Source organism: Centruroides vittatus, unplaced genomic scaffold, assembly GCF_030686945.1.
Source record: "Centruroides vittatus isolate TY-2023 unplaced genomic scaffold, ASM3068694v2 contig_2066, whole genome shotgun sequence".
NCBI classification, from domain to species: domain Eukaryota; kingdom Metazoa; phylum Arthropoda; class Arachnida; order Scorpiones; family Buthidae; genus Centruroides; species Centruroides vittatus.
Genome location: NW_027121280.1, coordinates 130655 through 137257, shown reverse-complemented (window position 1 = coordinate 137257; position 6603 = coordinate 130655). Strand labels below are relative to the sequence as shown.

At 50.8% G+C, this 6603-nt stretch overlaps 1 pseudogene; it reads right to left on the bottom strand.

Moving 5' to 3' along the window:
- Positions 1–1949: 1949 nt before the first annotated feature.
- Positions 1950–5953, bottom strand: LOC136970625 (homeobox protein MSX-1-like; annotated as a pseudogene).
- Positions 5954–6603: the final 650 nt, after the last annotated feature.

The following is a 6603-nucleotide window of genomic DNA, read 5'->3' as shown; positions in this document are numbered from 1 at the left end:
TCTGACGTTCGATGATTTTTAATTCGGCGCAACCACAATATAGCCCAGAAGAGAAAGAAGCCTCAAAAATTACAGTCGGTAATTGTACTATTATTCGAATACTTTCGAAGAAACTCTTCTCCGAAGCGGCGAATGACATTTAGACACTTTTAATAACCAAAATCTAATAAAGAATGGGCCAAACATGGAACCGCTATCCCCTATATCAGGTAAATATTAAACTCCGCACTATTGTATGTTTCTGTTAAACCCTTCACAACACTCTCTGTCTTACAAAGATTATATTTGAAAAATAACAATTTAACGTAACTCTAAATCAGTAAATAAACCTAATTTTCGAGTTGTTTATGCTCGTATTTTGTGCCCGTACGAAAAATAATAAAGGCCACATAAGATTTCTTCCATCTTTTCTGAGCATCCGGAAAAAATACGCTAGATTTCGTAGCAATTTGTACAATAATAATTTTTATTTTGGCGAAGAAAAAATGGATTTCGAAATAAGAAGATAAGAAAAAAACAGAAGAAGAATTGTAGAGGAGAGCCGATAGTCCAAGCATGAGAAAAATCCCAAGTATCGTCTTCATACGACGGAAAAACTGTAATAGATGAAACATTAAACGTCTCCTCGATGTTAATTAGGCAGTGGAAAAATTAAATTCGGAAACATTACGGGAGGAAGCCGCAAATGTAACGAAAAAGAATCTATGTACCGTACTGTACGTAACTGTGCTCGGTTGATCCGGATTCGAATTCGGTCCCGACCTCGACGACAGAAACGTCAACGGTTCTCGTTCTTTCTATGAGAAGTATCGAGTTCGGAGGTGCGACTTCAAATTCGTGGCTCGAATGAAAAATACATAAAAGTCTACGATTTAATACACTTTTTGTCGATAGAAGAAAAACCGACAGTACGGTTTTGCCGGTATATTCGTCTTCGCCTCTCTACCCACGTTTCTGACTTAATACGACTCTCTCTCTCTCTCTTTCTCTCTCGTTACCTTTGTTCCGGTTTCTTATATACGGGACGAACGGAAATAAAATAATGTCGCGAATAACTACGTTTCTTCGCTCGTTTCGTCGCGTAATATTGTCGCAACCGAGCAATGTAGATTCGGCTGTAAGGGAGGAGACGGTCCGAAAAGTTTTCCCTTCCAGAGAATAATCCGAAGGAAATTTTAACCAAGAAATGGTAGTTCCTAACAACGAAACGATGGCTTTTCTTTCGTAATCTTATAGAAATTATTCCTGTAAGCTCGGAAACTTTCGAAAAAAAAAGGAAGCGTAATCGACTCGCGGGATTTTTTGTCGAATAACCAACACGTACTGTACTCTACCAGTAACGTTTAACCGTTTTCGTTTGATGCGGAGAGCGGAAAGCGCATTCTCCTCGATTCGAAGGAATCCGTCGGAGGACCACTCGCGGTCTCCCGGAATCGATTAAAAAACCGTTTTCCAGGTGGAGGGTGGCATCTTCCGGTCCCGATCGGAAACTCTCGTTTCCGTGGCTAAGGTCTCGTCCGAAAGAAAACAAGAAAAAACTATCGTTTGACGGAAGCGACGATCGTCGTCGCCGATTTTACCTCTGATTAGAGAAAAAGTTCTCGCGACGCGAATTGTTTATCCGTCGCGCCGGAACGCGGAGATCCGCAACAATTCGTTTCCGTACCCGACCTTAATAAAGCTTTGCCGTTAGCTTCGATCTAACTTAGCGTTAGCGAATTACCCTTTGTCGGTTATTCCGTGGACGCGTCTTAATCTTCCTCCGACTCCTCCCCCGGTTTGTTGGACGAAGGCCGTGGTCTTCGCCCGGCTCTCTCCTCTTCGCGTCGTGCGGAGCGAGTTCCTCTCTCCGCCTTCGCCGCGCCAAGGAGCGACGACGAGAAAAGGAAAAGGGAGAACTTTATTGGACACACGCTGCGACTGGACGACACGGACAAAGAGAGAAGCGACTACTTGCAGTCCTGTTTGTCGTTGCGGTCGGGGGATTGGCAATCGGCCGCTCCGGCTGGGCCGACCGCCTCCCTTCCGGCCAGGGTCATATGTCCTAAGGCGCCGTTGTAGTAGGGGGCGCCGACGAAGGGCGAAAAGGCGTGGGGCGACGCCAGGTAGTGAGCGGGCCACAGTCCCTGTCTCTGCGCGATCTTCATTCTGGCCGTCATCTGCTTCTTCCACTTGGTCCTGCTCGGAAGACAAAAAACGTACTGTACAGTACGTCCTCGTTAATCGGATGCGGGCGTCGACGCCGGAACGCGTACGCTAGGATAAGGTCGGGCTAAATTTAAAGGATTTCCGAAAATTAGCAATGATAAAGATAATAGATAACCCGCGTATTTCCGATAATAGACGATACCCGAAGCCATCTTCCTTCTATAAAACGCCAACGAATTCGGAAAGGAGCGAAGGTCGACGAGTCTGAACCCGCGAAAAGGATATTTTCGAACGTCGGTACGCGACAAACGAAGACGGAAAGTATCCGCTCGAACGAAAATCAAAGGCTGCGACAATACTCGTACAAACGAAGAAATCGAGAGACAAAGCGGGCCGATTCTCGAAAACTTCTTTAGGAAATCCCCATCTTCACGTAATACTAGAAGACAATGCAATCGGCGGCGTCGATACGACCTAAGAGGCATTTGGCATTAGTAGACGAAATATCGGACCACCCGATTTATCCAAAAACGTTCGAAAACATCGTTCTTTTCCAATGTTTTCGTTTGGTACGGAGACGTTTCGCAATTTCGTTTCTATTAGTTTGGCTTTTGGTGTGTACCCACGAAAAGATTTCCGATTAGTCTCCGCACTTCCTTTGCCGAGTCCCCGTTTATATTTATAAATTCGGTTGGTTCGTCAATCCGAGAAAGTCCCGGAGAAGACGCGTAAAAGTCGAGGCGGATAAGAAAAGAAACGAACTTACCTTCGATTCTGAAACCAGGTTTTGATCTGGACTTCGGTCAGGTTGAGGGCGGAAGACAACTCCATCCGCTTACTGACGCTCAGGTATTTGTCTATCTGTGATAAAAACAGAATCCATTATTCTCTTAGTAACTCCTTCTATTCTTCCGTCGCGTCGTTCGTCCGTTCTCCGCGGAGAGACACTCCGACCGTTACGATCGTTCCTTTACTTGGCGTAACACGACACTCATTTACCTTAATCTCAATGACATTTCGAGTTTAAAAATCGGGTAAAAAGTCCCGTTCGTTAACATGAACAACCGGAAAATAATTGTTCTCGGAAGGCCGAGGACGATTTCGACTGAGGTTTAAGAATGGGGTTTAGAAGCGCGTAGTGAAAGCCACAAAATTTCTTCGATTCGTCGGACTATCGAAATAACTTTAGATTTATTTTTCATCGATCGAGTTTGCGAAAATAAAAGTATTTCGCGTGCAAAGTATTCGGACTCTTATACGAATTCTTCTCGAGCGAAATAAGGTAAGAGGCATTGGATAAAAGTCGACCGAAAGAAGAATTTTTCTTCGCTCGACTCTTATCCAACGTCTCGCCGCGTAAGGAGTTATTTAGAATAGAATCAAATAGATGAGGGACGAATATGTTTCCTACCAAACTGGAATTTCATGATGGCTAAGCAAAGCGTCCGTACGGTAACGTTACGACGGTGGGATTTTTCGAGTTATCGTCTACAAACCGTTATTAAACGATTGCCGCCGAGCCTCAGAACGCGATCGAATTAAGGGGTCCTTTCGAATCTTACCTTAAATTCGGCTTCCAACCGTTCTAACTGTTTGGCGCTGTAGGCCTGTCGGGGTTTCCTCTCCACTCCGGGTTTTCGGGGCCTCCTTCCGGCCGGCTTAGGAGCTGCAACGAAACGTTAATCGAGTCCGTGGTTTAATTCCCGTTTCGGGCTTGTGGACGGGGAAAAAGGGCGAAATCTAAGAGAGAAAGAGGAGTTTCCTGGCGCACGCGTGGCGGTGGAAACCGGAAACGTGGACGAAAGAAAAGATTACCCAGCGAAAAAAAAACGAGAGAAGGGAAAAGAAAAATCGGAAGAGAAGCGAAAGAACGAAACGTTTAGGTTGTTGCGAAATAACATTTAGTGGGCTCGATATCCGAGAGTAAAGAGGAGAAGAAAAAAAGGCGCGAGAATCGGTAAGAAGAAAAAGGAGAGGAAAAAAAAGGCAGCGGAACGTGTTGCTAAATTCCTTTATGGCGAGAGATCTAACGCGTCTGGCCAGACATCTCGGCTCGCCGGGAATCTCGGTACTTTCAATCCATCAAACCGACGATATAAAGGAGATGAAGTATCGACGTCGACTCGGGGAACGAAAAATTTCACCCACCGTCACGCGACGACCCATGGTAGAGTAACGATTGATTCGCTTCTCCCGGAGGATCCGCTCCCGTTCCGGTAACGAAAGATACGTCTATCCCGGTCACGACACTCGCCGCTTTCTTAATCGCTTTAAAACGATCGCGGACCGGTAAATACCCCCGACCGTCCCCGCTTCGTACCCCTTACGGGGCGTGACCCGCGCCGTGGTCGCGGTCGTCACGCGAAAGGGAAAGAAGCGCGAGTATCGGATAATTCGGCGGGGAAGGAGCGGGTGGCCGACCGGAAGTCGCAGAGCGGGAACTGTCCGGACGACGAACGTAAAACAACCAGAAAGGGGCGTTCGACCGCCGGGTTAATCTAAAATTCGAACGAGTCGGCGGTCGTAACTTCAATCTCAACTTCGACCCGGAAACGTAATTCGAATTTAATGCTAGGTTTGGAGCTAACCGTCTTTTCGTTTCCTCTCGTTTCCGCGGCGATTTCCGCAAAACCCGTCATTTTCCGGCGTCGTTTTACCACGTAACTTCGCGGAACGTAATGTCTCTCGTTAGCAGGCGCCGAAGAGAAAGCGCGTGTCGGGGACCACCCCCGGTCCCGGACGGTCTTACCTGACAGGGCCAGAAAGGGCGAGCGACTCAGCCAGGCGTTGAATCCCGCGGCGGAACCGGAGAAGGAGCCGTTGACCGTCGGGTGGTGTCCTCCGCCGTCTCCGGGCGGGGGTGGGCGGCGGCGCCGACTCCCAGCGCCGGCGACAGGTAGCCCAGGGCCAGCGACGTCAGATGAGAGTGGTCCTCGGGCGACAGTTCGGTGCGGCCGGCGGCCACTATCAGAGCTCCGGGTTGCGAGTAAACCGTCTGCGACAGACCGGGATTGGGATGCAGGGCCACCGGCGTGGGTCTAACGCAGCCGTGGATGGCCGTCTGCGGTCTCTGCGGCGCGGAGATTCTCTCGTCGCACTCTTCCTCCGAACGATCTCCCCGGCCCAGGATGCTGTCGATGGAGAACTTGTTGCCGGACTCGGAAGCGTTTATCTCGCGTCCGGTGGATGCCAGACGACGGAAGACGGTTCTTCCCTCTACCTCAGAGTTCATGTCTCCCACCGAAGAACGTTCGACGCCTCTCGTCACGCGCGTAGATCATCTCACGTAAAGACGGCCACGGCCTGGATGATTAAAGGTACGCAATCTCCACTCGGTTCGTCCGATGCTCTGGATTTTCTGCTCGACGGCCGATTTTCATTTCTGTAAAAGATTAAAGGACGGATGAGACACGCCGAAATTCCCGCCTCGCGGTCCACCTTCTACGCCGATCGTTTAACCGGAAGTTCTTCCCCGACGGGCTGCCGGAATTACCCAGGCCGGACGGAAACTTAAAACCACCGCACGGCGCGGCGGTTCGAATCGGCAAGCGGACGTCGGAGACGGTACGAAATTTAAGGCGCGGGTTCGGACCCGGAAAGAGAAGTTTCGTCCGGCGATTTCCGACGGAAGGAAGAGGCGCGAGACGAGGCGGAGCCGGTCTTAAAGTAGCGTTAAGCGTCGTCGGCGGGAGGCGCCTACCTGTTGCCGGGAGGACTCACCTTTTCCGGTCGACGGCGAGGCGACCGCGGCGCTAATACGCGGTAATGCGGTCCGGCGGGGTCTTTACGGCCGCCCGGACGGGACGCTGCATCGATCTACGGATGCACCGCAACGATTTTCACACGTTTTAGCCACTTTAGCCCGGTAATTGCCGCGGACGCTGCGCCGACTTGGCCGCGGCGACGCCCACCGCGTCGGGGGCGGGCGGGCGCCCGTTCTCGGGCCACGCCCACCGCCAAGCCGCGGCGCGCGCGCGCAGCCTCTGCCTCATCGCTCGGCTGGCGGACTGAACCTTTCCGTTGCCTACAGAAAACCCGCCGCGCGCGCCGTCGCGACCCTTCTTAATTAAACGCTTGGGAAGCCCGGTTGGATAATTCCGGATCGTTCCTAGGCGTCGCCGTCCGACGCGACGGATCCGGAAGTTACGTAACCGTCGATGCGGACGGAGACGGAAGGAAACAGACAATGGGCGCATGGGGGTCGGGTGGAGGATGGTAAGTGCCCCGTTTACGCGCAATTAGGGGAAAGCGAGCGGCGACGGTCGGACACCCGAGCACCTCATCACGGAGGAGGGTAATAGATGCCGCGGACGGCGCTCGGGTGATGGACGATCATCGATCTTCGCTCCCCGCCGCCACCTGTTCCCTTCCCACACTAACCCCGGTTCTAGCACCGGAGACTAATTATTCGCGTTGTACCCGTTTCTACGTGTTGATTTATCGTTCGCCGCGGGA